Source organism: Pseudopipra pipra, chromosome W, assembly GCF_036250125.1.
Source record: "Pseudopipra pipra isolate bDixPip1 chromosome W, bDixPip1.hap1, whole genome shotgun sequence".
Lineage (NCBI taxonomy): Eukaryota > Metazoa > Chordata > Aves > Passeriformes > Pipridae > Pseudopipra > Pseudopipra pipra.
Window position 1 is genome coordinate 25,551,965 of NC_087580.1, and position 9,434 is coordinate 25,561,398.

Here is a 9,434-nt window from a genome sequence, read left to right on the forward strand (position 1 = left end):
CCTGAGCCTCCCCTTCTCCACACTGAACAAGCCCAGTTCCCTCAGCCGTCCCTTAGCAGACATGTTTTCCAGAGCCTTCCCCAGCTCCGTTCCCTTCTCTGGACACGCTCCAGCCCCTCAAGGGCCTTTTGGCACTGAGGGGCCAGAACTGGACACAGCACTCCAGGTGGGGCCTCCCCAGTGCCCAGCACAGAGGGGCAATCAGTTCTCTGCTCCTGCTGGCCACACTCTTCTCCACAAAGGCCACGATGCCCTTGGCCTTCTTGCCCCCCTGGACACACTCTGCCTCATATCCAGCCCCTGTCAAGCAGCACCCCCAAGTCCCTTCCTGCTGAGCAGCTCTCCAGCCCCTCTGCCCCCAGCCTGGAGCATTCCAGGGGGTTGTTGGGAGCCAAGGGCAGGCCCTGACACTTGGCCTTCTTGATCCAGCCTGTCCAGATCCCTCTGCAGAGCCTTCCTGCCCTCCAGCACATCCGCACTCACACCCAGATCAGTCAGTCTCTCAAACAGGACAAAGTCAGGCCACCAGCAGTCCAGGGTGTCAGTTCTGCTGCCCCCTCCTTCCTCCACCCAGAATGGAAAACTCCACCATTTTGGGGTCTCTGTGCCCATCAGCTCCGACCACCACATCCCCCACCAGTCACAGAATCATGGGTTGGAAAGGACCTTAAAGAGCATCTCAGTCCAACCCCCTGCCATGGGCAGGGACACCTTCCACTAGACTCAGAGCTCAGAGCCCCATCCAGCCTGGCCTTGAACACTTCCAGGGATGGGGCAGCCAGAGCTTCTCTGAGCAACCTGTGCCAGGATCTCACTACCATCACAGTCCAGAAATTCTTCCTAATATCCCATCTAACCCTTCTCTTTCTCAGTGTGAAGCCATTCCCCTTGTGTTGTCAATCCAGGCCCTTGTCCAAAGTCTCTCTCCATCTTTCCTGTTGGCTCCCTTCAGGCACTGCAAGGCCACAATTAGGTCACCCCAAAGCCTTCTCTTCTCCAGGTTGAACAATCTCAATTCTCTCAGCCTTTCCTCACAGCAGAGCTGCTCCATCCCTCTGATCACTTTGATGGTCCCCTCTGGACTCACTCCAACTGGTCCATGTCCTTCCTGTGCTGGAGCCCAGAGCTGGAGGCAGCTCTGCAGGGGTGACAACATTACAGCCCTGTGCATTCCAGCAAGGACACTGTGGAACCTCCTGGAGTAAAGGGGCCATTGTGACACTGTAGGGCCTTCTGGACCTAAAGGAACTCTGAGACACTTTGGAACCTCATGGAATCAAGGGACCATTGTTCCATGAAGGGCCTCATGGAATCAAGGGGCCGCTGGGACACTGCAGAGCGTCTTGGAGACAAAGGGACCCTGGGACACTGTGGACCTCAAGAAATCAAGGGCCCATATTGGCACTGTGGAACCTCATGGAATCAAGGAGACATTCTTACACTGCAGGGCATTGTTGAGCCTAAGTGACCATTGTGACACTGTGGAACCTTATGGAATCAAGGGTCCATTGTCACACTGCAGGGTCCCATGGAAGCAAAGGAATCCCTGTGACATTGTTGAACCTCATGGAACCAACGTGCCACTGTGACACTGCAGGGGTCATGGAACCAAAGGATTCCTGGGACACTGCGGAATCTCATGGAACCAAGGGGACACTGTGATATGTGGGGCCTCCTAGAACCAAAGGAGTCCTGAGACATTTTTCAAACCCGTGGAATCAAGGGTCCATTATCACACTGCAGAGCCTTGCAAAGCCAAATGGACCCTGTGACTCTGTGGAACCTCATGGAATCCAGCGGCCATTCCCACACTGTAAAACCTCATGGATCCTGTCAGGTTCCCATTATGAAAAGACGCCTCTGCCCAAATTCAGCTGCAAAGGAGACCATGTGCCAAAGTCAGCAGTCCGGGTTTGATTTAACAGTAAATAGGAGGGAGAGACAGAGAAAGAAATACAGAGAGAGAGAAGAAGGGGGTGGTGGGAAGCCAGTGAGAGAGAGACAGAGATGAAGTAAATGTATCACACCATGTGTATCACCATGTGATACGGTGAGCCCTGAGGCTCCCACCGGTCCTTCTTCACCCTGCTCTGCTTGGTGGTGGATCCCCAAGCTGTGCTTTTTATCACTTTTATACAGCCCAAGCCCCAGGTATTCAGGGGGGTAGATGCTGTTCCCACAGCTTGAGCTGGCACTTCTACAAGGACTTGCTTCCTTTCCCACAGCTTGCCATGGTGGGACTTTTCCCAGTGTGCTTCCAGTCTGCAGGTGGGAATCTTTGTCTGGATGGGTTCCCCAGACCTGCTTTACCAGCCCTGGCTTCCTGTTGGGGCTGTCTGCTCTTTCCCACACTCTGCACAGTGCAATTGTGGCCTGTGGGCTACTTGCAAAGCTTCACCTCCCTTTAGGCCTTGGAATTAAAGGCCTTCCTGTTTGCCACCAGTGCTTATGTGTTCTGGTACCTTATGGGATTTTCCTGCTTTGACAGTGTTTTGAGACAGTTCATTGTGCCCTTCAGGTCATTCCATGTGCACACACAGAGCAGTCTCACCAGTGTCTGGCCCTCCAAAGAACACAAGCCCTGATGATTTGTAGCTCCCACTCCAGTGGTTGGCACTTGGACCTCCCTCCGTACCCAGAGCTCAGAGCTCCCATATCCCGGAAAGTTTAAAGATATTGTGCTGCATTGTGCCAAGGCAGCCCTTGGAAAAAAGTGTCCCTCTGTGTTTCCTTGGATAAGAATACTCTATTGTCATCTTCCAAAACCTTGCAGAGGTCCCAGAGATCTCCCAGGAAGGAATTTGGGCCTCAAGCACATGACCCGTATATAGAGGCTGAGGACTCAGGGGTCAGTGGTGTGAAGATTGAGGACAGTAGAGGAGTAGCCTGAGAGGTCTGGAAGGGGGGTGTCAGAGCTGGTGGAGCTTTTCTTCCTGTCAGAAAACAGCCTAAGAAAGAACTAGTGCCACCAAGGGCAGCTGGGGTGGCCTAGACTGGGGACAAGAAGCAAGAAATTTCCCTCTGAGGTCAGTGTTGTGGTGCAATATATCACAAAGAAGGAGTCTGGATGAGCCCAAGGCTTTGTGTGTGCAGGAAGAGCCAGGGAGGACGCAGAGATGTCAGTGCAGGAAGGTGCCAGCCAGGTGGGGCAGCCGGGGGGATGACGACAGCCTGCAGGGAAAGCGGCAGGGCATGGACACCGTAGGACAGCCTGGGCTGGAGAGGAGTCAGGGATGGGGAGAAGCTGAAAGGCCCTGACACAGCCACCTTCTGCAGGCCTTTGGCCATGGCTGCCTTCTGTGCCCCTGATGCCAGGAGGAGGGGAGTGCCCCTTGCAGCCCTGGGGCCTCATGGCCTCCTTGTCCCTGCTCAGCAGCCTGGCAGGTGCCACCCCATGGTCCTGCCCTTGGCATTGCACATCCCACATCCCAGTGCCCCAGGAAGAGCCCTGAGGAATGAGGCAGGGACAGGATCTACCTTCCCAGGGGCTGGGGGTCAGGGCTTGGCCTGTTAGATTAAGGAAACAAGTCAAGGTTTGTTCAGCATCAGAGCCACCTTTCCCTTGCTTGTCCATCCTTGTCATCACTGTCTGCACTTCTCTGCTCTAACTGGAATCTGGGACATGTTCTCAGTTGTGTCCCACAGTGAGATTCATTAGCACTACAAGAAACTTTAATGTTTCAATCTCATTTTGACTTCTTGAGAAGTTGTTTGAACTTCCTCTCATGGACTGAGTCTCAGGTAAACAAAGTCAAACTCTCCAGGGGGTCATGAAATGCCTGAGGCTGTTGCTGTGCTGCTGAGTTGGGCTGGGCTCCTGGCACACAGGGAGCTCCTGGCGAGCAAGGAGAGCTTCAAAGAGACAGCTCTGCTGGTGAGCAGCTCCTCTGCACAGCCCAGCAGGGCTGAGGGCACTGCCTGCAGCACCCAGGGCACAGGAGAGAAGGCAGAGAGATGAGAGGCAGCCTGGGCTGGGGGGTGACTGAGCTCTCACTACAGGAGAAACCTTCCCAGGATTTGAAGGAAGAATTCTCTGGCTGTAGGAAAGTTCAACTTGCCTTCCTGGAGGCATCTCCTAAAGCTGGCACATCCCACAGCTTCTAGGATCTTTCAGCAGGACTCTCCCAGTTGCTGCAGTGCAGGGGAAGTGGCCATATGGCAGAGCAGGGCAGGAGCTGCAGGCAGCAAGGGCAGAGAGGAGAAGGGAGCAGGAGGTTCAAGGGATCCTGGGGTGGGAGGACAGGGCAGAGCTGCTCAGGGCAGGAACCTTGCCAGCCCTTTGCCACGGTCAGGCTCTGGCTGCAGAGCAGTGCAGGTGAGTTCCTGCAAGTGCCTCTCCCAGCTGCCAAATGGCAGCAGTGGCAGGAGCTGTCAGGATGGCTCTGCTGGATTTGCTGGGGTGCAGCAGGAGAAGCTGCTGCAGAGCAGGACTTGCTGCTGCCCCATCAGAGGCCCAGGGCAAGAAGGTTCCCTGTGCCAGGGCTGGCTGTGGGGTGGGAAGGTGGGGGTGCAGCCAGGGGTGCCCAGGGCTGTGGTGCAGAGCAGGGTCCTGCCCCCAGGGCTCTGTGTGCTGGGGCAGGGACTCTGCTGCCTGCCAGGGTCAGCTCTCAGCCTGGTCAAGGAGCTGCCACAGCCCTGCAGGGAGAAGGGGTGGGTGGAAGGAGTGACCCCTCAGGGCAGGGCAGGGCTGGGCAGGGCCCTTCAGCTGCAGGCTCAGGGCTCCTCACAGCTTCAGCTCCACCTCCTCCATTTCCAGGGCCCCTTCTCAGGAAGCACATCCCCCCAGAACACCTCCCCCTTCCCAGCCACCTCAGGCTGTCTGGGATCTGCTCTGCAGCCCCTGCCCAGGCAGAGCTACCCCTGGGCACTGGGCTGGGGATGGCTCTGGCAGCACTGGCAGGGAGCTGAGCTGGGCACAGGGAGGGGCTGCTGGCAGGAACAGCTCCTCACCCAGAGACAGGCAGGCAGGGAGAGGCAGCTGCTGCCACAAGGGCTGGGCAGGGGGATGTGGGCCCCTCCCTGCTGTCCCTGTGGCACAGACCCCTTCCCTGAGCAGCTCCTGCCTGGGCTCCTTTCCCAGCCTAAGCAGAGCCTGTGCCCTCAGGCCCACGGGGGCTGGGCTGTGCATTGCCCTGCAGCAGCCAGAGCCCAGGCAAGGACAGGGCCCTGATTTCCAGCTGTCTCTCTGTGTCCCTCCTCCCTTGGCAGCAGCACTGTGGCATTTCACTGCCATCCCCTGCTGCCTGGGCTCTCCTTGTTCTCACCAGTGGGTTTTTGGAGCCACTGTGGGGTTTGGGCCAGCTCTTGTCTCTGCACCAAGAGACCATCCTTTGCCTCTCAGGACTCACAAGATTTCACTTGGAGCACATCAGAAATGTCAGAAATTTCAACCATCCAAACTCCTCCTGGCAAGAGGAATTCGAACAAAATCAAGTCCCCCAAATCCCCTCCCTCTGTTCTGCACTTGGCAAACTGTGACCAGCGGTTCTGGAACCACTTTGATACATCACAAGTGCATTTAATTGGAGGTCACCCTCTGCTCCAAGCTGCCTCTCACTGCACAGCAAGAAGGATTCCTCGGGAGCCCATTCCAGGGTCCCTGCTCTCAGTGCCCCCTTCAGCCAGCAAAACCCAGAGCTCAGGGAGAGGGATGCAGAGAGATCTTCCTGAAAAGAGGCCCTGAATGTTGAATTGCTATGAGACATGCAAGATGTTTTGCTGATTGAGTCTGTCCTAATTCAGTTCTGCCTTTTTTACCTCAACAGAAAACTATACCCTGAGGCAACAAATGTCCAACAGCAGCTCCATGCCCCAGTTCCTCCTCCTGGCATTGGCAGACAGGCGGGAGCTGCAGCTCCTGCACTTCTGGCTCTTCCTGGCCATCTCCCTGGCTGCCCTCCTGGGCAACGGCCTCATCCTCAGCTCCGTAGCCTGTGACCACCACCTGCACACCCCCAGGTACTTTTTTCTGCTCAACCTCTCCCTCACAGACCTGGGCTGCATCTGCACCACTGTCCCCAAAGCCATGCACAATTTCCTCTGGAACACCAGAACCATCACCTACACAGGATGTGCTGCACAGGTTTTTGTCTACATAATCTTTCTTAGAGCAGAGTTTTCCCTCCTGACCATCATGTGCTACGACCGCTACGTTGCCATCTGCAAACCCCTGCACTACGGGACCCTCCTGGGCAGCAGAGCTTGTGCCCACATGGCAGCAGCTGCCTGGACTGCTGGGTTTCTCATTGCTCTGCTGCACACACCCATTACATTTTCCCTGCCCCTGTGCCAGGGCAATGCCCTGGACCAGTTCTTCTGTGAAATCCCACACATCCTCAAGCTCTCCTGCTCACACTCAGGCTACCTCAGGGAACTTGGGCTTATTGTGTTTAGTGCCTGTTTAATGATTGGGTGTTTCATTTTCATTGTTTTCTCCTATGTGCAGATCTTCAGGGCTGTGCTGAGGATCCCCTCTCAGCAGGGACGGCACAAAGCCTTTTCCACGTGCCTCCCTCACCTGGCCGTGGTCTCCCTGTTCCTCAGCACGTTATTCTTTTCCTACCTGAAGCCCCCCTCCATCTCCTCCCCATCCCTGGATCTTATTGTGTCACTCATGTACTCAGTGGTGTCTCCAACACTGAACCCCCTCATCTACAGCCTGAGGAACCAGGAGCTCAAGGATGCCATGAGGAAACTCATAACTGGGTGTTTTTCAGAAGCAATAAACTCTCCTTCTTCTCCATGTTATGTACCTCATTAAAGGCCAATCCTTTTATGTACTTCATTAAAGGCCCACCATATCTTCTCTATTTTTTACTCCTGGTAGGGGTGTTATTTTCGTGAGAATTTGTTCACATCAAAAAATCTTTATATGTATAAAGATATATATAAAAAAGTATATATATATAAACACCATTTTCAATTCTGTGTTTGCCTTTCTAGCCTGGCCCACAGGCTGTACAAATTGGCAATTGTACTCACTGTGTGCTTCAACCAAATAAAGAACTCTGCATTGGCTTGTTTGCCTGACATCTTTCCTCTCTGACTTCTCTGCAGCTGCAGGCTCGGGGCCTCTGTGCAGAGCTGGGCCAGAAAAGAGTCCCAGCAGAGCAGCACTGCCAGGGAGCAGCAGCCCTTCTCCTGCGTGGCCTCCTCTCCCTTCCCTTCCACACTGTCCTGCAGAGCCCTGTGTTGTTGGAGGCCTCAGTGCTCTGGCAGTCGGTCCCAGTCCTGCTGCAGGACTGTCCAGGGACTGCAGGCAGGGACAGCCACGGGCACTGCTGGCACAGAGCTGACCTCTGCAGCAGCACTGCCATCCTGCAGGGGCATCTCCTCAGGCCAGGGCCTCAAAGCTTCCATCTGCTTTCCACTTTGCTCTCCAGGATGTGCCCAACACAACGCCCTGCAGAGGAAAACAGCAGTGACCAGCACAAGGGTGGGAGTGCTCAGGGTGGGGGCACCCAGCAGTGCCCTGGCACAGCCAGCGCCGCTCCCAGCACTGGCCTCTCACCCCAGGCCATTGGGCTTGTTCTTCCCTCCAAGGAGGGACAGCAAATGACCAGCTCAGGAGTCCACGTTTGCCCTGCATGGACAAGACATGCCCATGTGTCACAGCTTGGGGTTGGGGGGGGTGGAAGGCTTAGACAAAGTTGATGGCAGAAGCCGTCTCGTTGAGCTACGAGGTGCACAAAAGACCCCTTTGCTTTCTAAATTCCTTCTCAGAGAGGAGCCTGGCTGTGGCTGGATCCAATCTCAGACTCAGATTTTGGTTTCAACTGAAGGAATTATAGAGGTGTGATTCAATCACATTCTCCTGCAGGTTTTAGAGATGGCAAATCAGAAATATTTCTTTAAAATGAATTATTTATTATGTCAAATGAACAGAAAATTTACCAGACAAGTGAACAGACAAAAGACCTCAATCAGAATTATTTACTGCCCAGTATAAAAGCCAAAAAACTCCTAGCAGTATAGTGTAAGATAGGATATTGTAGTCTATCAAAGTCATTCTATTAAAGCAGTTGGATCAAAGCCAGCAAAAAGAAACAATCCTGAAGCAGAGACTGAGGTAACTCACCCCACAGCGACAAGGGGTAGTTCCCTCTCTTTCACTTAACCCCTGAGCAGTGACCATGAAGAGCTGTCCTTACTTCATGGCAGAAGCTCCACACACTTCAAGGAAGTCTGTGGAAGAATCTGCCACAGGAAAGTTGGACAAGCCTTTTATAGTTATCAAGGGTTTGACTGCCAGACATATTTGCAGGCCAGGGAGCAGCTTATCTGTCAAATCCTGCTTCAGAAAGCAGGATGTGTGTTTGAAGTTTCATGAAGCATTTTGGGTTTAGCATAATTCAACATTAAAAACAGCACCTTGACACCAGTAGTAACTCATCACAGAGAGTGTGCATTGTTTGCAATCTCTGACAATTTTTTAGGTATTATCAAAGCAGAGCATCCTGCCAGAAACAGCCCCTTGATTCCATGAGGTTGCAAAAACTCTGAGAGCTCCTTTGGTTCCATGAGGCCCCGCAGTGTCACAATGGACCCTTGATTCCACGATGTTCCAAAACATCCCAGGGTTCCCTTGGCTCCAAGAGGCTCCCCAGTGTCCCACCGGCCCCTGGATTCCAGCAGGCCCTGCAGTGTCCCAATGGCCACTCGGTTCCACGAGCCACAGCGGCTGCCGCCGGCGTCTGTGCCCGGAGCCGCCGCTCCCACGGGGCTGCCGCACTCACCGCCGGGGTTGCCGCTCGCGCAGCCGCCGCTCTGCCCCGGCTGCACCGGGACCCGGCACCGCCTCGGGCCTGCGCTGCCGCCTCAGCGGCCACAGGGACACAGGGATGGGGGACCTTTGCTCTGACACTGAGGGGGCCTGGCTTTGTTCTGCTGGGGTCTGGGCTTTAGGAAAATTGCTGTTCATTTTCATGCTCCACTGGAACACCTCCTGAATTCCAAATGTTTCCTAATCCAGGGGGAGGGGTTTCTATGGCATCAGAGGTGCTGCCCCTCGGGACACATTGTCAATAAACCATCCAGCTGATTGGGATGGGTGTAAGAGCTGGGGAACACAGGATAAGGAGTCATCCCATGAAAACCGTGGAATATTCCCTACCTGAATCCTAACGCAAAGAGAACAGTTTGGATACAATTCCCAAATAGTTTGGAAACTCCAGTCATTCCTGACACCAAGATGGAAATTCAGCAGATAACTAAAGCCAGTCACCTTGGGAGCCCACAACCAGCAGTGCTGAGGGAGGCCCTGGCAGCTCCCCAGCACCTCCCTCTCAGTGGGACACCTCTGGCAGCCTCTCCCAGCTCAGGAACCCTCCAGTTTGTGACACTCCAAACACCCTCATTGATGCCCAGGAAAATTCTGATCCCCCTCCACAAACACTCCTCCAGCTGTGACCCTTGTCTGTTGGGAAACACAAAGG